This window comes from Rattus norvegicus, chromosome 12 (genome assembly GCF_036323735.1).
Source record: "Rattus norvegicus strain BN/NHsdMcwi chromosome 12, GRCr8, whole genome shotgun sequence".
NCBI classification, from domain to species: domain Eukaryota; kingdom Metazoa; phylum Chordata; class Mammalia; order Rodentia; family Muridae; genus Rattus; species Rattus norvegicus.
Window position 1 is genome coordinate 5,058,472 of NC_086030.1, and position 25,367 is coordinate 5,083,838.

General features: G+C 42.9%; 1 protein-coding gene, 1 non-coding gene and 1 pseudogene across 5 annotated transcripts in view; 2 read left to right on the forward strand and 1 right to left on the reverse strand.

The window, feature by feature from the left end:
- Pds5b (PDS5 cohesin associated factor B) overlaps positions 1 to 25,367 on the forward strand; it is a 143,095-nt gene that overhangs the window by 20,358 nt on the left and 97,370 nt on the right. The window lies entirely within an intron of this gene.
- LOC120096101 (U6 spliceosomal RNA) lies at positions 19,631 to 19,736 on the forward strand. Its single transcript, XR_005492132.1, has one exon. It is a non-coding gene; the product is annotated as a U6 spliceosomal RNA (small nuclear RNA).
- On the reverse strand, positions 21,933 to 22,024 carry LOC120096119 (small nucleolar RNA SNORA17; annotated as a pseudogene).

Consider the following 25,367-nt stretch of genomic DNA (forward strand, 5'->3'; position numbering starts at 1 on the left):
ACAGATGGTTGTGAGCCGCCATGTGGTTGCTGGGAATTGAACTCAGGACCTCTGGAAGAGCAGTCAGTGCTCTTAATCACTGAGCCGTCTCTCCAACCCTCAAATAGATATCTTTTAAAGAATTTAAAAGAAGATTTGAAGACCTTTGTAAATAATTACATATTTGTTATTTCAAGTTTTCTTTCTATCTTGTATTTGAGTTACTTCCTTTCAGCATTTAAGATCAGTCTGGCCTCTAGTCACCACACCCAAGGAAATATCCTTTTTTTTTTTAAAGATCGATTTATTATATATAAGTACACTACAGCTATCTTAAGACACACCAGAAGAGGGCATCAGACCTCATTACAGATGGTTGTGAGCCACTATGTGGTTGCTGGTATTTGAACTCGGGACCTCTGGAAGAGCAGTCAGTGCTCTTAACCACTGAGCCATCTCTCCAGCCCCACCAAGGAAATATTCTTAATGTTGTTGTAAAATACAGGTTTTAATGAAGATTTTAAGTGATTATATAGTTTACTCTTATTTTTCTAGTTTGTGGGGTTTTTTTCCTCTCGGTGTAGAATTGTAGCTTGAAAGTCTTAAGTACCCCCCTATCCCCTTTAGGTTTCCATCAGTTTTTAACAATTTGATGTTTATTTAGTATTCAGTTGGAGGCTTGCTAAACTTAATTTGCAATTGATATTCTCCAAATTTGGGACATTATAACCATTAGTTAGAGAATATTTTCCCTACCCAATTCACTTTTATTGTTCTTTCATGTTACATGCTATCCTAAAGGTTGGTTGGTTATTTTTATTTTTTGTTTTTTTGAGACAGGATTTCTTTGTATAGGTAGCCCTGGCTGTCCTGGAACTCACTCTGTAGACCGGGCTGGCTTTGAACTTAGAGTTCCACCTGCCTCTGCCTCCTGTGTGGGTCACCACCACCCAGCTTCTCTTCTCCTTTTAAACATTTATGTTTAGTTACGTGTGTGAAGAGCACATGGCTTCTTACAGAGGCAGGAGAGAGCTGCAGTTAGGTGGTTGGGAGCCATTAGAGATGGTATTGGGTACTGACGTTGGGTCTCTGCAAGAGCAGCACATGATTTGAATCTCAGTCTCACAGTCCCTTCGGTCTTCCTCTTCTGAATGCAATTATGAGTACATTTAGTGGCTGGCTGATTGTCCCTTTGTGGACATTGCACTGTGTGGCATTGTACTTAAGCCCGGGTGTCCATTCATCCTTGCTCACCTGATCACACTGCTTTCCTGCAGTGGAGCTCAGCCTATGCTTTTCTTCCAGCTTTAGTTGCTTTCTCCTGGGCTCCCTGAGATCTGAGTATGAAATTCAAGGATCAGTGAAGAACGGGGGTTAATTTTTATTCTGCCCTTTTAACTCTGAACTTTTTAAAAAATTTTTACCTTTTAATTTGCAACTACCATGTGATCTCCAGAATGAGGGGTTTTCGGCTTGAACCTCTGCTGTCCGGTCCTGCTGTCCTGCCCTGCTGTCCACTCTGGGAATGGATGCTCCTGGGAAAGGCTGTATATGTTGAAATCTCCCTCCCTCTCTTCTTCCAGAGCTCAAACCTCTACTGTTGTCTTGCTCAGGGTTGCTTTCTTCTGCCTTTTTCCTTAAAAATGTGTTTTCTAGACTGCAGCTGACAGGGGAAGGCTAATTTAGTGAGTGTGGTGGGAGCTTTACAGATTTATTTTCAGTTAAAGTCTTGAAAAATGCTGCTGACTTTATGTACAGCATGTTTTAGGGTTACGTGTTTTAAGACTATGGTAAAACTCGCTGTTGCTTTCTTACAATTCTTGGTATGAACAGGTAGTGGAGTAGACCAGGCTCTCAGATGTCTGGTGAAAGGGGCAGCTGCCTGTCTACAGTTGTCCTTCCTGAGGCACCGCATACACAGCGCTGTTACACATACTCAGATGATATTGGGGAAAAAATCATTTTTTAAAAAATAACTTCTTTTGATATTTTCCTTTGAGGAAAAAATCACTGAAATATAAGTATTTGTCTGAGTGGCTTCTATGTCAGATTGAAGGAGTAGTCGTGTGCTTATCCTTAAAATGGTTAGCTAGGCCTCGGCCCAAGTGCAGAGGACCATTCCTAAGAACCTGTGTCCAGGCTAGTGAAGTGTGGTTAAGAGGTAAGGGAGTGAGTGAGTCTTAGGGATGGTGCATAGTGCCTCTTAATGGAGTATTGTTTTTGTAGGGTTAGGACAGATGTAAGGCAGACTTGTATCATCAGAATACATACAGTAAAGTTTGACAGATTGTGGACAGCGATTACTTCTTTGTTTTGAAGTAAATCAATTGTGAGAAAGTATATTAAAACCCTTTAACATTTATTTACGTGTTTTCTTTGTGTGCATAAGCACACATGAAGTTCAGCATATATGTGTGGATCAGAGGACAATTCCTAGGAGTTCTTATTCTTTCCCACCCGTGGGTTCTGGGGATCTGTTAAGTGAGGCTGAATCAACATGCCAGGGTTTCCGTATATTCGCATTAAACTACAATGCCACACATTCAAACAGGCCACCATTAGGCATACTTATAACTATCTTCAAAAGAAGATAGATAGTGTGTGTGTGTGTGTGTGTGTGTGTGTGTGTGTGTGTGAGAGAGAGAGAGAGTATGTGTGTGTGTGAGAGTGTGTGTGTGTGAGAGAGAGAGAGTGTGTGTGTGTGTGTGAGAGAGAGAGAGAGAGAGAGAGAGTGTGTGTGTGTGTGTGTGTGTGTGTGTGTGTGTGTAAACTTTGCTCATAACTTTACCTACTGAACCATCTCACTGACCAGGAGGGTACATTTCAAAATTGGAATTTGTTCTTCTAAGAAATAAATGCCTTTGCAAGTGTTTGGTTTGTTTGTTTGTCTTTAAACTTAAATCTTCAAATAGTCTTGCTGATTAAAAGGCAATGAGGAAGGGGCTGGAGAGATGGCTCAGAGGTTGAGAGCGCTGACTGCTTGCTCTTCCAGAGGTCCTGAGTTCAAATTCCAGCAACCACATGGTGGCTCACAACCATCTGTAATGGGATCTGATGCCCTCTTCTGGTGTGTCTGAAGACAGCGACAGTGTACTCATATAAATTAAATAAATAATACTTTTTTTAAAAAAAGTCAATGAGGAGCGCATGACTCTGCGTGTGGCTTTCTGTTTAATTAGGTTATATGCTTACAAGGAGTGGCAGGTGGAGATAGTCAGCACATAGTGTCATGTAATCATAACTATATTTTTTTCTCTGTCAACTTTAATTTGATCAGAGAAGGAGATTGTTTTGTTGAGTGATTGTTTTTTTGTTTGTTTTTAAGATAGAGGAGTTTTCTCCTGAGTCTGATGGTGGCTTGAGGTCTGTAGGATTGGCAGTTTGGAAAGGGTGTATATGTGGAACTGGGGAGAAGAAAGGAACCTGCAAGGTGGACTTGGGAGTCCTGGAAATGCCTGAACTGTTAGCCCAAAGCTGTAACTTGTGAGGTTTGGACGATGCGGGAGCACACGGCTTTGAAGGTGGGCGTAGACCTCTCAGTACTGTGGGAGGGAGCCAGAGGAAAGGTGGCGAGAGCTAGAAGAGCTGTGGACCCAGTCACTGCCCCATCCTGTGAAGGTGAGCCAGGAAAACCAGAGGCTGAGATGGTGGCAGACAGAACTGTTTTTTCTGTTATTTTCTGAACATAAGCACAACTTCTTCACTTTCTGTTTTAGGAGTTTCTTGGAGGCCATCTATAATTCATAGCCATGCAGAGAAAAGAATTTGGAGAAAAGTAGTTGCAATGTAAAGACGTTGATACGGCCATTGTAGCCCATCCCTGTTAAATCACACCTTTGCTATACATTATTCAACTTTTGTTGTTCAGATAGCAGACAAACTTCAGAGAGCTTATAGTCATTTTCTCTGTTTTTGAAGTAGTTTCTCTTTACATAAGTCACAATTAATACTCATTGTTTTATAACATATTGTAGCATGAGATACCATTAATAGGTGGATGTGGGAAGGGAGATGAAACTGTAATTCGGTTGCTATATAATACTTTTGTATTAAAATAAGCAGAATCACTCCGTTATTTCTGCAGCCAGTTATGTGGTTATGGTATCTGTAATTACTGACTTCCCTCGTCGTTCCACAGCCCCTGTCTTTGGCAGGTATTCCCGCTGTTTGTGGTTTCCTGTCTGGTGAGGTGACCCAAACTCATTCTTTAAGGGGCTGGGCAATTAGAAGTTCTTCTGGACTGTTTCCCTGACTTTAATTATAGTACATGGAAATTGTAAACACATCCTAGAGGAGCTTCTGCACTCCGGACATGCCTTCTCTTAGCCCTCTTGTGCGGAGGCGAGCCAGCCACTCTAGTTAGCTGGTTGATTCAGACATGAGGACAAGGTGGTGGGGCAGCAGTCAGTTACAGTTAGTGACACTATTGCAGCCCCCCTTCCTTAGGAGCCAAGGGAGCGCCGCCATCCTGAGCCTCTCCCATCCCACCTGTGTTTCAGGAATGCCAGGTAAGAGCTGACACTGAGCCATACCCCTGTAAGAGCAGGAAGAAGAAAAGGTGAAAGAAATAATAACATCTATATACAGATAGAAATAAGCCAATAGCGGAAAATAAGTGACGAAGACAGAACTGGAGTAATTCCTTGAAGAAGAAATGGTTAATTGAAGGGTTGGTTTTATTTGGAAGTGCTTACTCTTATGTGAGCATACATACAGGAGGCATCGTCCGTGAGCAGATGTGCATACAGGCTGATAGATGGTGTGAATCATACGTATCAGTGACTTAGGAAGCAAAGCTGGCAGTTAGATTGAGAATGAAAACCTGGGATGGTGGTAGGTAGGTGCCTGGAATAAGTAAACAGGAAAGGAGTGGACTCACTACCGCACTAATGTTCTTCTCCTTCACCGTGCAAGTGAATCGTACCTAACAGTGCTCACCGCAGTGATTGTTACTACCCTTGGGAAGTGCAGGATAAACTGAGTGCACAGACGTAGCTGTTAGCAATTGAGTTCTTGTTGTAATTTTTTTTTTTCTTTTTTGGGAGTGTGGGAGGTTTGTTTGCCTAAGGCAGACAATTACATTAGAGTTTTTATTTTTTATCTTTAATACTACTTATTTTATGTGTATGAGTACACTGTCTCTGTATTCAGGCACACCAGAAGAAGGCATCGGATCCCATTACAGATGGTTGTGAGCCACCATGTGGTTGCTGGGAATTGAACTCAGGACCTCTGGGAGAGCAGTCAGTGCTCCTAACCACTGAGCCATCCCTCCAGCTTCACATTAGAGTTTTTTTTTTTTTTTTTTTTTTTTACATTAGAGTTTTTATAAATTACTTTTATGTCAAATGCTGAGGATAAGATATTTGCTCTTCCAGAAAGGAAGCTATTACTGTAGCGTGTATGCCAGTGTCGCTTGTGCTTTGGCTCTGGAAGTTCATGAACTGGTGATTGGGAGGGCGTGTTGGGGTCAGGCTGTACATCTGCACACCCACCTCTTCTAACAAAGTAGTTCCCAAATAGTAGTTGTTGAAACACTGAGTGTAGCTTTTCTGAACATACATGGCATTAATGTAATAAAGTGCTATTTACTAAACAACAGCGAATGCATTACCACACGCGAATCTGAAGAGCAGATGGGTAGTTTTAATCACGTGAGCTAGATTTGTCTAATTTCATCTGAGCTGATGGACTCTTCATGTATCTCGGCTACCTGGTAGGTTGGCTGGGGGACCTGCCTGGTCTAGGACAGCCTTTGACACTGATGGTGGGGTGGTTGATTCTCTGCTGGAAGACAGGGAAAGGGGGGCTGAGAGTCTGAGAGTGACTGGAAACATGAAAGGTCGTGCCGAGTCTGCACTTGGAGCTGCTTGGTGTCACCTGTTGTGGCCAAGGCAAGTCCGGAGACCAGACAAAATTGAAGATGTAGGAAAATCAGCTCCTACGTCTGAAGGGAGACAACCTCATTGTTGCATTGAGAGAGAGCATGAATGCCAGGAGGACTAGAGAGTTCAATTTTTAATCCTTTAGCCGCACAATTGTGACCTCACACAAATCTCTCTTACAGTCTGTCTCCAAACCTGTAGAAAGGATTAAGTAATGTATGTAAAATGTATGTAAAGTGCTTATGATATAGTTTCCCCTTAGGTAAGGCTTTGTCAGCCATACTCAGCCCAAAAATACTGAATGAGAACTTAAGAAGTACTTCACAGATTTTAGATTTCTGCTGCTCTCAGGAGTCGTAGCAGTATGAGAGCCTCTGTCCAGCCGTCTCTGTTTGTGTCTGGGGCCTGTCTGTTAGCACTTCATAAGCATCTCAGTTACTCGATTGGCTTTCCTGGCATGATGGGCCTGTATTCAGATAACAGCTATTTCAGTTGGTGGTGGCCCGAAGTGCAAGAGCAGCGCTGCAGACCAGTCGATGCTTCCCTAGGTGACGTGCTTGTTTTTGTTTGGCTTAGTAAGAAAAGAGAGAAAACCAATGCTGAGTTGCTAAGGGTAATTTATTATGTCTCGTTGATAAGTCAATCATGTATATGCAGGAAAATGCAAAAAATACATATGTTCATATATACATATATGTATGTGTGTGCATATGGTCTGATATTGTGGTTTCAAGCATCTTCTAGAGCTATTCAACTTACCACTTTCTTATTGGGAAGGGGGCTGTCGCAGTGTCTGGATGTCTGCCAGTAATGCTTAATACATAGGAAGCGCCATTGTTACTTATTAATAAGAATTACTCATGTACTTTTTTAAATGATTTTTAAAAAAATTTTTTATGTGTATTGGTGTTTTGCCTGCATGTGGGTTGAGTGCCCTGAAACTGGAGTTCCAGACAGTTGTGAGCTGCTATCGAGTTGCTGGGAATTGAACACCAGTCCTCTGGAAGAGCAGCCATTGAGCCATGTCTCCAGTCCCCATACTCCTGGACTTTTTATTTATGACTAAATACTTATAATAATCTGTGATACTTTATGATTTCCTTACATTTGAGGAGACATTCCTAAACTATCAAAGCAGTGTTGTCAACCTTTCTAATGCTGCTGCCCTTTAATACAGTTCTCGTGCTATGTTGGCTCCCAACCATAACATTATTTTTATTGCTATAACTGTAGTTTCGCTACTGCTGTGAATTGTAATGTAGATATCTGTATTTTCTGGTCTTAGGTGACCCCAGTGAAAGGGTCATTCAACCCCAAAAGGGTGGTTACCTACCAGTTGAGAACTGTTGTACTAAATTGTTAGTTAATGTAAACTCTCCATTTGTACACACACACACACACACACACTCCTACCCTTAAATATAACATTCTTCCCCTTTTCTTTTTCACTCATTATAGGGTCTACATGGCTGGCCTCCAACTCAGAGTTGGATCTGCCTGCTTCTGCCTCCTGAGTGCTGGGATTCAAAGGCGCGGTCTGCATGCCTGGCCCAGAGTTCTTCCTTTGAGGAGCAGGACAGTTGTGGAATATACGCCCTCTGGAACTTTAAGTCTTAGTCCTGCCCTTGTAGCTATTTAGTTCAGGACAGAGCTAATCCGTATCTTTAAATGCTTTTGTAGTTTCTGCTGCAACAGTCTCCACCTTGTTTCTCCTGCTTTATTCCCAGTGTTAATTTCTTCCTCCCTACTAATCGTGCGTGTCAGAGACTTATCTATTCTGTTTTCACACAGCTTTTTAAAAACGGTTTCAGTTCTTTTCACCTTGAATGTTTTAAGTCCTAAGGCTTACGGCTATCTTTAGTGGTTATGTTTTATATGTGTTTGGCTAATTTAAAGAATTCTTTTGTTTCTCGTTTGGGTGTTTTGACTTAATGTATGTGTGCAGCACATGTGTACCTAGTACCTACGGAGACCATAGGACGGCATTGGGCCCTGAAACTGGAGTTGCAGATGGTCTTGAGCTGCCGTGTGGGTGTGACCTGAACCCGAGTGCCAGTGCTGCTGCTCCATTCCTCCAGCCCATGTTGTGTTTGTTAGTTTTATGAAAGAGTTAGAATTATTTTATGGTGTGTGTGTTTTTACATTTCCTAACATATGGTGTGTCTTCTTGATTTATTAACTTAATTGCAGTTTCATTAAGCTTTTCTGCTCATAACCCCATCTTGCCTGAGAAATACTTATTTAACCTGGAGTATAGATGTAAGCACAGTTGAATATTTATTATTTGCTTAAGATTTATTTATTTTAGTTATGTGAGTACACTGTAGCTGTCTTCAGACACACCAGAAGAGGGCATTGGATTCCATTACAGATGGTTGTGAGCCACCATGTGGTTGCTGGGAATTGAACTCAGAACCTCAGTGCTCTTAACTGCTGAACCATTTTGCCAAATCCCTGAATATTTATTAATTATAAAGGAATTTGTTTGAAAACAATTTTTGGTATTCATATCATTTTTAAATTATCAAACAAAAATATATTTGCATGTTAGCAAAATAGATTTGCTTTTTTTTTAACATAAAAATTAAATCTTGGTTAAGTATTTGATACTGCAGAATTGAACATTTCAACATTTTCCAGTGATAAATATTTTGATTTTATAATCACCAGTGTTGAGAGTAACCTTCACAAAAATACATAGTACAGTATGGCAGATGCATGCTTAGGACTGTTTTAAAAATTGTTTGAAATTCTGTCTTAATCACAAGCCAAGATATGATTTTGTTGTTGTTGTTGTTGTTGTATGTTATAGTATGTATATGTCTGTCTGTCTGTCTCTCTCTTTGTGTATGTGTGTGTGTGTGTAGGTCAGAGGTTGGTGTTGGGTGTCCTCCTTGGTTCTGCCAACCTTTTTTTTTTTTGAGATAGATAGAGGTTTTTCCTCAAGCCTGGAGCTCATTGCTTTCGTTACAGTAGCTAGTTCCTGATCTGTCTCTGCTTCTCAGTGCTGGGCTTACAGATGACCGACCGTTCCCACTTTCAGCTTTGACGTGAGCACTGGGGATCCAGACTCAGGTCCTCATGCTTGTGTGGCTGACTAAGCCATTTCTCTAGCACCATATTTAACAATTTTTAATGAAACTCAAGTCAGCAATTCAGAACAGCAGTTTTCACAATCTTACATGTGAGCACAGTGTAGTACCGAGATGATCTGATGTTTAGATGTGGAGGAATGCAGTAGGAAGTAGTAACTGAACCACCACGCTCCTCTAAGAACAGGGAAAGCAGCACTGGCCACAGCATGCCTCTCGGGGCTCAGCTGAGGTGCTGTGAGGTGGGTTGGTGGATGTTGTCGTCTCTCACAGTGCTGCTTATTTAGCTCTTACTTGTGTTTTATCTTCATTGTGTATCTGAGTTTGCTCACTTACATTTTAACTCTGCTAGAGCTCACACCGTTCACATTCACTCACTTGATCCCAAATGGTGCTTAGGATCCACACTTTAAGAAGCTGGGCTCTAAAAATCAGTAAATCAATAAATCAATTTTGTTAATTGTGACCTCTAGTTTTTTCTAGTGTATCATCTATCAGTAGTGAGAAAGATATTTTAAAACTTCTCTTGCAAAACAAAAACAAAAACAGCCCCAGAATTTGTATGATGTATGTGTCTGACATAATCTGGGTCTATTAGTTGTCATATTTAATAGTTTATCACATTTAACAGTTTACGTACGTGAGTTTGAATCACTTTGTTGGTGGCTTGAATCATCATTTCAGGTTGACTGCCTGCGGGCCAGAGCCCTAGGGATCCTCCTGTCCCCACCTCCCCAGTGCTGGGATGCTTTCAGGGTGAGAGCTGCATTGGCTGAGCCAGCCTCTCCAAGCTCTGCTCACTTGGTCTCTAAGAATTCAGGTACTAGTCCAGCAGCGGTGGCGTAGTCCCCAGCACTCAGGAGGCAGAGGACAGTGGGTCTCTGAGTTCCAGGCCAGCCTGGTCTACAGATTTCTGGGACAGCTAGGGTTACCCAGAGAAACCCTGTCTCTAAAATCCAACAAAGCAAAACAAACAAACAAAATGTCACAAACACAAAGGCTGCTTTTTAAATCAGTATCCTTTTCCAATGTCCACATTAATGTTGCTTAGTATATTATTTTCCACTGTTTGTTTTTCAAATTATACTTGTTATTATCTACAGTGATTGATTGTGTGGTGTGTGTGTGTGTGTGTGTGCGCGCGCGCGCGTGTATCTTTTATTTTTTCTTTTCTTTTTTTATTTGAAGAGGTGTTCTCACTGTGAAGCCTTAGCTGGCCTCTTATTTAGACCTTGAATTCACAGAGTTAAGCCTGCCTCTGCCCTGAGAGTGTTGGGATTATCGTGCCACTATGCCCGGAAGATTAAAACTGTTCATTTGGTGTTGTGTGTATATTTGTAGAGGGAGATACTATGTGCTTGTGGAAGTCAGTTCTCTCCTTTTACCATGTGTTCTGGGGACCAAACTCATATTGTCAAGCTTCACTGCAGGTGCCTTTGCCTGCAGAGCCATCCATCTTAACTGGCCCGTGACAGTTTTGTTTTGATGTTTTGATTTGTATTGGCGATGCTTGTTGTATAGATAATGTCACCCTATATTCTTCATGTATCAAATATATGTCCATATAGTCATACAAATGTTATATGTTAATGTAATATTTACATATTGTACACACATTTAAGCACACATCACAGTGTATTTGAGTTTGTTCAGTTATCCTCTGTCTCAATCACAGATTTAAGACAATGGTTACTTTATGGATGTTATTGAAATACTTTTTCCCCCTTCATCTTGGGGGCTTGTTGGTTTACTAAGTTAATGCTGTTAATTCTTTTCCTAATTCTCATTCTTGAGGTTATTGTCCTGAGCTTTCATGACTGTTGTATCTGAGTGTGGCATGCCTTAGAATGTCATCTGTTATGCCAGCATAATGGACCTGAATTTTTTCAATTTTATGCTTCCCTTGTGTTTTACAGGATATTTTGTTAGCTGTAGTACTCTTGGTTAGTAGTTACGTTGTCACTTGATGCGGAGTTCACCAAGCCGTGCTTTCCTGGCCTTAGAGTGTCTACTGGCAGGTCTGCTGGTACTCGGTAGGTTTGCCTCTGTAAGTGACCAGGTGTGCCTCTTGGGCAGCTTTCTGGACTCTTGGGTCTTTAGTATATGACATGGAAAGGCAGATTTCTGGTCTTGTCTGTTTGAGGTTCCTCCTCCAGGCCAATTAGCATATACATAAAGGGACAGAGAAAAGAGAAAAGGTGGCTTAGGTTATTTTAATTATAACTTCACAATATAATTTTACATGTCTTAGAAAACTGCCACCTGTGAGTGCATATAAATATTGATTGAACCAACATTGTGGCTTCTGATGCGTGCCTTAGCCTCTGTTTTACTCTTTCCTTCCCAAATAGAAATTGGAATACAGCAGGCCAAATACATGGCTGTGTTAAACAGGTTGAAATTTTGAACAGTCTCCTACGCACGCACGCACGCACGCACGCACGCACGCACTCACCCGTTGTGCGCATTTACCCCAGTGTCCTGCCTACCATGTGCTACAGCCAGCCTTCCTTCTCCGCAGTCATTGTTCGGAATGAATTTGTAGTTCTGATTAATCGCTTTCTACTTGGTCCGCAAGTGCGAGCTCTCCATTAAAATGAAGCATCTGCAGGGCTTTGCATTCCTTCTCTCTTAACTATAACACGAGTAAACCTCACATTCAGCAACAGAAAAGCAAAGCTGTGAGAGAAATAAAAACGAGATTTTTAAAGTAAGATAAAAATAATACTGAAAAATAATAATAAAAAGGAAGGAAAAAGGAAGAAAACAAAAACAAAAAGAAGAAAACTAATCAGGGGCGGTTTCTTTTGGAGCCATGATACTGGAACCGCCAGTTGGAGAGAGTAAGTTAGGAGGTTGTCATTGAGCTCTGCCGTAGTTCCTTTGTGTTCTCTATACGTGCTGGTGTTGTGTGTGACTGTGGACCCGGGTCAGTGGGTGTTACTTAGACAAATCCCTTGTGTGTACCAGTAGCTACTATTGGCTGCAGTGAGCTTTACAGGCTGTGTCTGGGCACTCCTGGTTCAAGAGATAAACTGAGAGGTTTCTCTTTACTGGGGAAGCAAGCAGAGCTAGCACTGAGTTCTTGACTCGGGTGGTATGGATGGGGTTTCTGCGAGACTGAAGGAGACAAGCTTCCTGCCTGCTGGTGACCTCTTCATACTTTCACACCTTCCTCAACTCTAGCTGCCTCATTGGAGCAAGCTGCACACAGGAAGTACCTGTGGTGATTTGAATGGTCTGAACCCACAGGCCATGAGTTTGAATGCTTGCTTGACCCATGGGAGTGGCACTACTAGGAGGCGTAGCCTTGTGGGAAGAGTTGTGCCACTCTAGGGCTGGGCTTTGAGGTCTTCTATGTTCGAGCTATGGCTCACAGTCTCTCTGCATATTGTGGAGCGACTGTAGAACTCTCAGCTCCTTCTCCAGCACCGTGTGTGCCTGCATGCTGCCATGCATCTCATTCTGACAGCAGTGGACTGAAACTCTGAACCTGCAAGCCAGCACTGAGTAAATGGTGTCTTCACAGCAAGGAAACCCTAGCTCAGACACCACAGCAGTTGAGCTTGATTTTTGTCGGAGCGCAGTCATCAGCCTCTGTGCCCCCACAGCTAGGTCTTCCTGCCGCTCATTCTCAGTGGATCTATGCTGGCCGACTCACTCCCCGCATCCCGGGTCCACAGCAGGTCTTTGTTTCTGATTTTCTCTTCTTGAGACAGAGTCTCTGATAGCCCTGGTTGGCTTTGAACTCATTACAGAATGTGTAGGGGCTGGCCTTGGCCTGCTCATCTTCCTACTTCTCTCAGGTACTTGGATTATAGGCATGTACCAGCACACATAATTTTGAGGACTGCTTCTTGATGTTTTTTTCCTGCCCAGAAAATATGATAGACTGTGTTCTCAGGCTCTTGGTTTGTGAAACAGATTAGAACATTTTTGGTAAATCTTTGAAAGAGTCATATTACGTTAGACTCAGATTTGAGGCAGGTTCCTTCATTGGCCTCTGAGACTTGAAAAATCAATGCTAGATAGGCATGAGGACTAATGAAGTTTTCCCGTGTGCGTGTGAAGTTAAAGCCATCTGTAGTTAATGCCATCTGTAACCTTATGCTTTTCCACCCACACTCAGGTTCACGAAATTATGCTTCTGAGACTTACTACTTTCTAAATAAATGTCTAGGCCAAAAGCTTTGCTTATTCTCCAACTAGCTCATAACTTACTTTCCCATGTGTTCTTAGTCATTCCACGTGGCTGGTTACCTAGTCCTCAGTTTCATGAGGCTGTCTTCTGTGTCTGGGCAAATCTCCCACCCTGACTCAATCCCAGCATTCCTTTCTCTCTGTCAGATGTCCTGCCTTCTAATCCTGTCTCAGCTCATTGACAAATCAGCATTTTATTGACAGGTGAATCTTTTTACACAGTATACAAGACATTATCTCTACACCCATGCAGAAGGGTAGCAAGCATATCCCCATATAGAAAACTCTTGGCTTCACAGGTTTTTTTTTTTTTTTCCCAGAGCTGGGGACCGAACCCAGGGCCTTGCGCTCGCTAGGCAAGTGCTCTACCACTGAGCTAAATCCCCAACCCCCGGTTTCACAGGTTTTTGAGGTAGACATATGACTGGAGTGTAATGAGGAAACTTTCTGATTTGGAACATATTCTTATAACAGAAACTGTTTAAAACTTTCAGCAAGACAGTAATGGAAAGATGTTGGCATATCAAGGTCTTCCTAGCTGTGGTGTGAACAGTGACTTAGAGGTAACTCAGCCAGTCTGTGAGGAAGTGTGGCGACTCCGTAAGGGCGATGGGGTTAGTTTGCTTTGCAGGAAGCACTTACTCAACTTGCTTATTAATTTTCAATATCAGAAAGGAATTGGCAAGGATCATTTCTTGTTTTCTGGGAGATACAAGTAGGTGCCCAAAGGTGACACTGAAACAGAGAAGATGGGAGAACGAGAGTTCTGTGGAGTGGCAGAAAGCTCAGAGACTATTGCTTATTAGTGTAGGCCCCTAATTTCTCCATGTCATTGATAGTACCCATATGTCAGTATTGAGGCCACTGTGTGTGCATGCACAGTATGCTCAGAGAAGTGACTTGTTCTGTTGTCTTTATCGTTTTGAAGGTCTGCTAACAAAGCTTCGCACCTTGGGAGAGAAATTTCTGTAGTCAAAAAGAGCAAAGTAGATGGGATTAGGCTCTGGTAGACTGTTAATGTTTAGAGGTATTGTGAGTTAGACATTTCCTGGGGAGATGCAACACACGCATTTACGCATCCCAGATAGGGAGCCCACAACAGAACAAAGTATGGGTACCGCTCAAGTCCACCTTGGTGAACCACTGAATTTTATGAGGGTTACTTAGAGAACTGAGGGCAAAGGGTTACTTAGAAGAGAAGTGACTCAAAGACAGCTGTACCGTCAAAAACCACTCAACTTGGGTGACAGCTCATAAAAGCTGGGAACCTGGAGCATACCACATAGCCTGCAGGCTCACTCACTCAGCTTGTCATCTCTGAGAGTGACTCTCAGTGGTCTTTATTGCTCACTCTGGGAGGGGATTAGTGAAACTGGTCAGTTTCAGGGACTTCCTGAAGCTAATTTGAGTTCTTTACCTTTTACATTAAGGAGATTCCCTGGGTGATGAATTTTTTTTTAAATTTTTTTTGAAATGTTTTAATCTCAGAATGTGTTAATCTCAGAGGAAGCTGCTATACAAAAAGAAGAAGGGGAAAAAGGGCAAAAATGTGACCAGTTAAGTAGGAGGAAAAAAAAATCCGTAAAAGGTAAAAGTGCATTAGAGATTTAAGGAGAATATTGTTTTGAGAAAGATGTTTTGGTCAACTCCATATCGTCTTGCTAGAATGGAGTACATAAGGGTCAAAAAAGTGTTTCGTTTGATTTAGTACCATAGGACCCTAGAGCATTTATTCAGCTTTTATTGTATGGCAAATCACCCATGATTTAATTCCTAATTCTAGTTCTTCGAATAGCCAAATTGGATTTGGGTGATCTGGGTAGTTCTACTGATCTGAATGAGGCTTCTGTAGGTATGTGATTTCCTGGTAGTTTGGCTAGGGCTGGCTTCTTGTTGACCATGTCTGGATTAACCAGTCCCTTTCTTCATATGGTTTTTAATTGATATTTTGAATTGGGGTCTTATATAGCCAACAAACCTCAAACTTGGTATGTAACTGAGGATGACCTCGAACTCCCTAATCTGTCTACCTTATTTGGATACAGATCTGTGCCACCATACCTGGCTCTCTCTTCTGATTTAACAAATGGATAAACTACAGAGGGACAGTGTGGGCTTGCACACATGTCTAGAACCCCAGGTTAGCAAACTCCCACACAAGGACCTTACTGAGTTTGCCAGTTTCTCATTGGTCATAGCCTGGTGAGATTCAGATTTAAGACCTGGAAACCCTTCTTAACTTGTTGGGGGTGTGGATCAGATCCAAAGGCCTTGTTTATGGTAAACAGGTGCTCCATTGAGTTGTGCCTCTAGCCCATCCGCACTTTTTTTTTTTTTTAAAGATTTATTTACTTCATGTATATGAGTACACTGTCACTGTCTTCATGCACACTAGAAGAGGGCATCAGATCCCATTACAGATGGTTGTGAGCCACCATGTGGGTGCTGGGATTTGAACTCAGGACCTCTGGAAGAACAGTCAGTGCTCTTAACCACTGAGCCATCTCTCCAGCCCCCCCATCCGCACTTTTTGATGGGAAAATCCAATTAGTTACATTGCATGTTTGTAGATAGAAACAGGGAAATTGTTGACTTTTGCAGTCTGCAACATTGATCATGGCAAAAGCATGATGTGGAATTTAGTGGATCTGAGAAGCTGTATTGGATTAGTATGAGAAATGTAGTCAAAACACATATTTTTTCTTCCGTGAATACTTGCCTGCCTTCATCCAAGAACAGCATTTGAATACTGAAAGGATCTAGTTGACACCGTTTGATATGTGGGGTAGAAACACAGAGTTGATGAGGTGAAGCTTCCCGAGAGCTGCAGATCCTGGGACCCTGTATACCACAGTGGGTTAGATTTTTATGTGAGGAACAGAAGATGGTGTATTTAGATGCTTCATTTGATGATAGAAGCCTGAGGAAGTTTCTGTGTGAACTTCCGTGTTTTCAATGAAACCAAGAGAAGAGGTGCCTGAGATTTATAGTAGAGAAGTCCAGTTATGTTGTTGTAATTAGACATTGAGTTGAATACTGACCAGAGAAATAAAAGGATTCCAATAAATGAGAAATGTCACAACATTTAAGCTACTTTTAAAGAGAGTTTACTGGATACTTTTTGCATTGCTTGGTAGAAACTGATTTTCGTTGAGATATGTTTGAACTTATTAAACTTTCCTTTTGGTTTGTTTTTGTTTTTGAGACTGGGTTTTAACTGTGTAGCCTTGGCTCTTCTGGAACTCACTATGTAGACTCAGCTGGCCTCAAACTCAGAGATCCACTTGCTTCCTTCTGCTGGGACCAAAGGTGTGCACCACCATGCCTGGCTTTGTTTGTGTGTGTGTGTGTGTGTGTGTGTGTGTGTGTGTGTGTGTGCATGCATGCATGCGTGTGCGTGTGTGCGTGTGTGTGCGTGTATGTGTGTGTGTTTCTTACAAAAGATTAACATGAGATATGACATCTGCTTTTTTAAAAAAACATTAACAAAACATGGACTCACAAATTGCCTTTTTTTCGAAAAGAACTATTGAAACTGCAGTCTTTTTTTCAATGACTTTAGATTCCTTCCAGAATCCTCTTGGACTCCAGAGTCTGCAGGTGTTCAACTCCCATACATAAAGTGAGTAAATGTGTGCATAGACACCCACATCTTCTTCTATGCGTGGTATCATCTCTCCATGACTTGTGCTTCCTAATGCAGTGTGTGCGTTAAGAGTGTTAAGCTGGGGGTTGGGGATTTAGCTCAGTGGTAGAGTGCTTGCCTAGCAAGCGCAAGGCCCTGGGTTCGGTCCCCAGCTCCTAAAAAAAGAAAAGGAAAAAAAAAAAAAAAGAGTGTTAAGCTGCATCGCTTTGAGGATAATGGTTAAGTCTGCACACTGAACACAAAGGAAAACAGAACTTTCTTGCTCTGTATTTTATTAGTACACATAGGATTAATTAATTAAAACCAAACAGCTTTGTAGTGGTGATTTTTCTCTCTTCACCGGACATGGCATTGCACATACTACTGACCGAAGAACTAGTCGTCGTTCAGTACATGAGAGATGTTAATGCTCTCTCTCGAAGTATCAAGGACTAACAGTGCCTGTTGTGTTTGAATCTGATGCTGAGTTATTGTGCACATCGGAAGCAGCCTTTAGTTCTAACAGTTGGAATATAAATAAATGTTGCTGTAGGTTTATGTTTTTAACTGAGAATAGTTTTTTTCTTTTTTTCAGTTGGAAGTTTCTCTTTCTAGTTTTTTCCATTGTCCTTGACAAGAATAGGCCTAATTTCTCATTTTGTTTAATTGCTGTGTGGATTATCTTTAATGAGTGTGCCACCTGCTGGTTTTCAGAAGACTGCAGTGTCTTTGCAACTCTGTAGTTGTCCTGATTCTGCCTTAAACCTGGAGGTGAGATCCCTGGAGAGAAAACCGCTCTTAATAAACACGACCATGTAGGGATTCTAGTAGTAGGCTTGCTTTGATTCTCTGACAGTGAACTTGATGAAGCGTTGGGAATTATTAAGAAAAATGATGAGAGGGGTTGGGGATTTAGCTCAGTGGTAGAGCGCTTGCCTAGGAAGCGCAAGGCCCTGGGTTCGGTCCCCAGCTCCGAAAAAAAGAACCAAAAAAAAAAAAAAGAAAAATGATGAGAATGTCAAGATTCATGTCTAACTAGATCAGTGCTATTTTTCTGTTTCATCCAATGAAAAAAATCTTACATATCTTTGAGTCAAGGAATACTGGGTAAATTGATTTTCTTCTCCTTAGGACTATTAGTGTGATCTAGTGTGCATGTTTCTTTTAGATGGTAGAGTGCTCAGCCCTAAGTGGAATGAGCCTGTCACACTTCTACCCTTAAGACTCAGGGTCTTTGAGGAAGAGGGGGCAGAAAGATTTCAAGAGCCAGGTAATGGATAACTTTAAGAAAACTGGTTTTTGGACACAGAGGGAACGGTTGCAGAACTCAGAGCAGTTGAGATGGGCACAGAATTCCACCTCTAGCTGAGGAGTTAGTGGGATTTGATGGCCGCTGGGAGAGGAGAGAACCAGTTTTCTTAATGGTATTACCCCAATAGGTCAGACACTATTAAGAGTTCTTGGCCAACACATTGGATACCATGAGTTAATTAAAAGAAAAAAGGAAAGAAAGGAAGGAAGGAAGAAAAGAAAAGAAACAAACTCAAAGATGGATAGATTAGGAGGTAAAGGGGAGGGGGGTGGACATGACCAAATTATATTGTATGATATTCACAAAGTATTAATCAAAATAGTTTTTAAAAATAAATACACATTTCTTTCATTTCTTCTTTTGGGGGATGGAGTGTTAAGGCAGGATTTCACTATATAGCCCTGGCTGTCCTGGAATTTTCTATGTAGACCAGGCTGGCCTAGGACTCATAGAGATCCTCCTGTCTTAGTTTCTCGAGTGCTAGGATTAAAGGTGTTGGCTACCGCAACTGGCTTTAAAAAATAGAATCATGTTTCTTTTAAATAACTGAGTTTTACAAGGATGATAGTTAGATCATGTTCTTATATCTTTTTGTTTTGTTTTGTTTTAAATTGCACGCAACTCAGTGGTTAAGAATACTGGCTGCTCTTGCAGAAGACCTAGGTTCTGTCAGAACATTTCTTCACCACCAGAAACAAAATGTAAATGCAACAATAGACGTAAAAATTTAAAATTTAAGTGCTTTCTGAAAGTTTCAAATCATCCACTGAAAATAGGGGATCTTAGGTTGTCATCATTACTCTATAAATAGATGATACAATTAGTTAATAGTTTTAGACTTACTTATTTTTAGTTCATGTGTATGGGTGTTTTACCTGTATGCATGTATATGCATCAAACAGGCAGTGCCCACAGACACCAATAAAGGGCATTGGATCCCCTGGGACTGGAGTCACTGATGGTTGTGAGCCACTGTGTGGGTGAAGGGAATGCAACCCAGCAAGGGCACCAAGCGCTATTAACCACGAAGCCAACTCTGCAACCTACAGAAAGTGTGGATTTTTTTAAGTTTAGGTTTTACTATTTTATTGTTCAACTTTTGGAGTGTCAGTATGTACCCTAGACTGGTCCTGAGCCCTGACCCTCCTTTTTCTATGTCCCAAGTACTGGGATCATAGGCATATGCTGTCACGCACAGTTAAATTCTTATTTGAAATGGAGAAGGAAGTTAGTAAAATTAGTGCATTGTTCCCTAGTATGTATTGTATATAAAATAGATTCTCATAAGCTTCATTTTATGTAAATTCTTTTTAAAGCAGTTCCTCTTCTTTCTTTGCATATGAGGGAGATTCTGTTGAGAGGAACCTGGCAGATCCCCTTGGGTCTGTCAGTCTGGAAGGTGCATTTCTGTCTCAGTTTTTTCCCCTTCATTTCCTGCTCTCTCTCCTGCCTTGCTTCCTTTCTGCTTCCTTCCCGTTTCTTTTTATTTATCTTGTATTTAGATTTTGTCTTCCGAAAACATTCTTTTAAAATACCCATGCACATGTTGACAGCAGCTATACTGAAGTTGGAAGGATACAGAGAAAATTAGCAAGGCCCTATGCAAGGATGGCACCCAAATTCCTGAAGCAGTCCACATTTGTGAATAAAAAGAAGTATCCAACCAAGTTCAAGAAGTATTCGTGGTCATTTTGTGTGTTTTCACTCAACAGTTGCCACCATATCAGCCTGGAAGACAGCCGTGCTTCCAGGCGTTATATCCATTATGCTCCCTGACTCTCCATTTCTCCCCATCAGTAGATTTATTCCCTCAAGGTTCAGTCTTGGAACCTCAGCTCATCCGAACCCTCCCCCTTTTCTTTTGCGACAGTCTTACTCCTGGCTGGCCTGGAGTTTGCTGCTGACCCTGACCTTGTGACAATCCTATTCTGTCACCTGAGTGCTAATTTTATGGGTGTGTGTCGCTGCTGGAGTTCACATGGCGTGTCCTCCCTCTCCCCCTCATCTGTCTCTCCTCTCTTCTGTCTTGTGTGCAGGTGTGTATGTGTCTATGCAGATGAGTGTGTGGTTGTTAGTGTGTGGTCTGGAACCTTAGGTATTTTTCTTTTCAGGAGCCCATCTTTCTTGCTTTTTAGGCAGGGAATCTCAGTGATCTTCAATTCCCTGGTTTTAGAATTGATTGCAAGTGTGCACCATCACGTCTAGCTTTCTATTTTTTAATTAATTAATTAATTTAAAACTTTGTATTGGTTCTTTGTGAATTTGACATCATATGCACCAATCCCACTCATCTTCCCCTCCCCTCATACCCAGCCTTTACCTTTGCAACCTGTCCCCGCAACAGAGAAAAAGAATTTGTTGTGGAAGTGGCAGTGCGTCAGTGTGTCCCCCAGTACACCCTTTTGTCCACACTTTTTTGCTTGCAAATGTTCATTGCAGTGACTCATTGGTCTGCTGTGAGGCCTCTGCTACTCTATCAATGCTGGATCCTCACTGGGACTCCTCAGATATCTTGTTGTGGTCCTGTGTCATGGAGATCTGTAGTTTTGTAGATGTTGGGGTACGCCATTTTAAAGGCCTGAATCTGGACCTGAGAGGCATCTGAGCTGATCGGAAGTCAGCTCTCCCCTCTCACACTTGCTTATACACAGCCTCTGCAACCAGGGCCAGCTCTGTCCTGGCGCTCAGGTGAGGTGCACAGGCTCTCCTAAGTGTCACAGCTAGTAAGGGACATGGCCAGTTCTTTCGCTCTAATGGCAGCTCTTCTGCCTGCTGTAGATCTTCACCACCACCCAGCACACGAGAGCAGGGCCCTCAGGCTGGCTCACCTACAACCACTGCATCCAGGGCCAGCTCTGTTGTGCTGCCCAGGTGAGGTGCAGGGCCTGCTCTTCCTAGTGCCGCAGAAGGTTAGAGGCAGGGCCGGCTCTCCTTGCTCTTACGATGCTCTCCCACCTGCTGTAGGTGGCAAGGGGTAAAGGTGGGGGAGGGCATCTCTTATCACCCACACTGCCACATGGCAGTCAAGTTGGGGCCAGCTCTTAACCCACCCTGCCATTAGGGTCACCTGTACTGTGCTTCTCAGCAGAGGTACAGGGCTGCTCTCCTGAGTACTGTAGCAGGTCAAGGTCAGAGCCAGCTCTCCTGTTCTCATGACCCTGTCTGGGCCAGCTCTTCTAGTTGTTGCTTGGTGGAGAGGGCAGAAGTGAGGGGAGGGGATCTCTCCCTTGATGATGCCATCACACAGCAGACAGGCCTGTTCTCCCATATTCACACCCTCAGGGCCAGCTTTCCAGGGTCTGTGCTGCCCTGATGAGGGGCAGGGCCAGTTCTGCTCTGAGGACCTTGGGGCCAGCTTCCCTGCCTGCCGTAAGTGGCAAGGGGTAAGGAGCTGCATCTCTTCCCAGCCCATGCCACCACACAGGAGACAGGGGGTGGGGTTTAGCTCTCCTGTTTCTTGCCTCCAGGGCCAGCTCTCCCTCAGTGCCCAGGTGAGCGGTGACACCAATTCTGCACAGCCCTCAGATATGCCATGTCCTCAGGTAACATAGTCTCCAGTCTTCATTATGCCCACATCCTTCTGTCTCTCTTTCTCTTCCATTTCCCCACCACCACTTACTTGTTCCTCCTAGTGTGTCCACTGTCTCTGAGTGGTCTTGGGAGTCCCGTGCCCCACCCAAGTGGCTTATTGCAAGGGTCATCTGTCTCAGGCTTACTTCTGCCCAGGCCTGTAGTCCCAGGCAGGGTTCCTTTAGTCTCTGGCTTGTTCCTTGTCTTGGGAGCCCATTCAGGCCCCTCGCACCAGATTGGTGGTTGTTTCAAGCTCACATTTTTCAGGGAATGTTAGGCTACACCGAGTGTAGACGCCCAGCCCCTCTTCTCTCTGCCACCTACTGACGCACGTGTGACATAGCAGCCTCACTGGGACAGGTCATATCTGACTTTTTTTTGTGAACGCTGGGGATCAAACCCAGGTCTTCATGCTTATGTCACAAGCACTTTAACTGCTTGACATGTTTCCTCAATTTTACATTCATGTCTTTTTTCCCCTTTATTTCATGTGTATGGGTATTTTGCCTGAATGTTTGGCTTGTACCACATATGTGCAGCAACTGCTGAAGCCAGAAACAGGCAGTGGTGAGTGGATCCTCTGGAACTTGAGCTAGAGACGGTCATGAGCCTTCATGTGGGGTTGGGGATTAAACCCAGATTCTCTGGAAGAGCAGCCAGTGCTCTTTAGTGCTGAGCCATTTCTCTGTCCCTTGCATCACATTTTTAAAAATTAAGCATTTAAACTTGGATAGCATAAGCGGTCGATATTAAAATATTGTATGGTCTTTTCAATAAAACTTTAGAATGAGGTTTAGACCTATAAAATAGAGCTGCCCTTTAGGATTTATGACTTAATTTTCCTCAAGATAAGACTTTCCCACCATCTCTGTTAGAACCAGGGATACATTTTATACATTGCTCACCATTGTATTGGTGTGTGTGTTCACTTGTGTGCTCTCGTTGGAGCCAGAAGCTTATGTCGGATCCTTTCCTCTATTGTTCTCCATGTGGTATTTCATCAGGTTCTTGTTGAAACTTAAGCTGAGTGTTTAAGCTGGATTGTCTGTCCATCCAGCCCCTGCATCTGTGTGTGTCCTTCTTCCCAGTGCTGGGCTACAGGTTTGTGTCAGCATGCCCAGCCTCTGGAGATGCTGGGGAGACGTGGACCCTTATGCGTATGCAGCAAGCGTTGAACACATGGAACAGACTGTTGATTTAGCTGCTCTGTGTTGTGTCTGTAGTGTACACAGTGGGTAGCTGCTCTGTGTTGTGTCTGTAGTGTATACAGTGGGTAACTGCTGTGTGTTGTGTATGTAGTGTACACAGTGGGAAGCTGCTCTGTGTTGTGTCTGTAGTGTATACAGTGGTTAGCTGCTCTGTGTTGTGTATGTAGTGTATACAGTGGGGTAGCTGCTCTGTGTTGTGTATGTAGTGTATACAGTGGGTAGCTGCTCTGTGTTGTGTATGCAGTGTATACAGTGGTTAGCTGCTCTGTGTTGTGTATGTAGTGTATACAGTGGGTAGCTGCTCTGTGTTGTGTATGTAGTGTATACAGTGGTTAGCTGCTCTGTGTTGTGTATGTAGTGTATACAGTGGTTAGCTGCTCTGTGTTGTGTATGTAGTGTATACAGTGGTTAGCTGCTCTGTGTTGTGTATGCAGTGTATACAGTGGGGTAGCTGCTCTGTGTTGTGTATGCAGTCTATACAGTGGGTAGCTGCTCTGTGTTGTGTATGCAGTGTATACAGTGGGGTAGCTGCTCTGTGTTGTGTATGCAGTGTATACAGTGGTTAGCTGCTCTGTGTTGTGTATGTAGTGTACACAGTGGGAAGCTGCTCTGTGTTGTGTCTGTAGTGTATACAGTGGTTAGCTGCTCTGTGTTGTGTATGCAGTGTATACAGTGGTTAGCTGCTCTGTGTTGTGTATGCAGTGTACACAGTGGGAAGCTGCTCTGTGTTGTGTCTGTAGTGTATACAGTGGTTAGCTGCTCTGTGTTGTGTATGTAGTGTATACAGTGGGGTAGCTGCTCTGTGTTGTGTATGTAGTGTATACAGTGGGTAGCTGCTCTGTGTTGTGTATGCAGTGTATACAGTGGTTAGCTGCTCTGTGTTGTGTATGTAGTGTATACAGTGGGTAGCTGCTCTGTGTTGTGTATGTAGTGTATACAGTGGTTAGCTGCTCTGTGTTGTGTATGTAGTGTATACAGTGGGTAGCTGCTCTGTGTTGTGTCTGTAGTGTATACAGTGGTTAGCTGCTCTGTGTTGTGTATGTAGTGTATACAGTGGGGTAGCTGCTCTGTGTTGTGTATGCAGTGTATACAGTGGGTAGCTGCTCTGTGTTGTGTATGCAGTCTATACAGTGGGTAGCTGCTCTGTGTTGTGTATGCAGTGTATACAGTGGGGTAGCTGCTCTGTGTTGTGTATGCAGTATATACAGTGGGGAGCTGCTCTGTTGTGTGTGTCTGAGTGTATACAGTGGGTAGCTACTCTGTGTTGTGTATGTAGTGTATACAGTGGGTAGCTGCTGTGTGTTGTGTCTGTAGTGTATACAGTGGGTAGCTGCTCTGTGTTGTGTCTGTAGTGTATACAGTGGGTAGCTGCTCTGTGTTGTGTATGTAGTGTATACAGTGGGAAGCTGCTCTGTGTTGTGTCTGTAGTGTATACAGTGGGTAACTGCTGTGTGTTGTGTATGTAGTATATACAGTGGGGAGCTGCTCTGTATTGTGTCTGTAGTGTATACAGTGGGGTAGCTGCTCTGTGTTGTGTCTGTAGTGTATACAGTGGGTAGCTACTCTGTGTTGTGTATGTAGTGTATACAGTGGGGAGCTGCTCTGTGTTGTGTCTGTAGTGTATACAGTGGTTAGCTGCTCTGTGTTGTGTATGTAGTGTATACAGTGGGGTAGCTGCTCTGTGTTGTGTATGTAGTGTATACAGTGGGTAGCTGCTCTGTGTTGTGTATGCAGTGTATACAGTGGTTAGCTGCTCTGTGTTGTGTATGTAGTGTATACAGTGGGTAGCTGCTCTGTGTTGTGTATGTAGTGTATACAGTGGTTAGCTGCTCTGTGTTGTGTATGTAGTGTATACAGTGGGTAGCTGCTCTGTGTTGTGTCTGTAGTGTATACAGTGGTTAGCTGCTCTGTGTTGTGTATGTAGTGTATACAGTGGGGTAGCTGCTCTGTGTTGTGTATGCAGTGTATACAGTGGGTAGCTGCTCTGTGTTGTGTATGCAGTCTATACAGTGGGTAGCTGCTCTGTGTTGTGTACGCAGTGTATACAGTGGGGTAGCTGCTCTGTGTTGTGTATGCAGTATATACAGTGGGGAGCTGCTCTGTTGTGTGTGTCTGAGTGTATACAGTGGGTAGCTACTCTGTGTTGTGTATGTAGTGTATACAGTGGGTAGCTGCTGTGTGTTGTGTCTGTAGTGTATACAGTGGGTAGCTGCTCTGTGTTGTGTCTGTAGTGTATACAGTGGGTAGCTGCTCTGTGTTGTGTATGTAGTGTATACAGTGGGAAGCTGCTCTGTGTTGTGTCTGTAGTGTATACAGTGGGTAACTGCTGTGTGTTGTGTATGTAGTATATACAGTGGGGAGCTGCTCTGTATTGTGTCTGTAGTGTATACAGTGGGGTAGCTGCTCTGTGTTGTGTCTGTAGTGTATACAGTGGGTAGCTACTCTGTGTTGTGTATGTAGTGTATACAGTGGGGAGCTGCTCTGTGTTGTGTATGC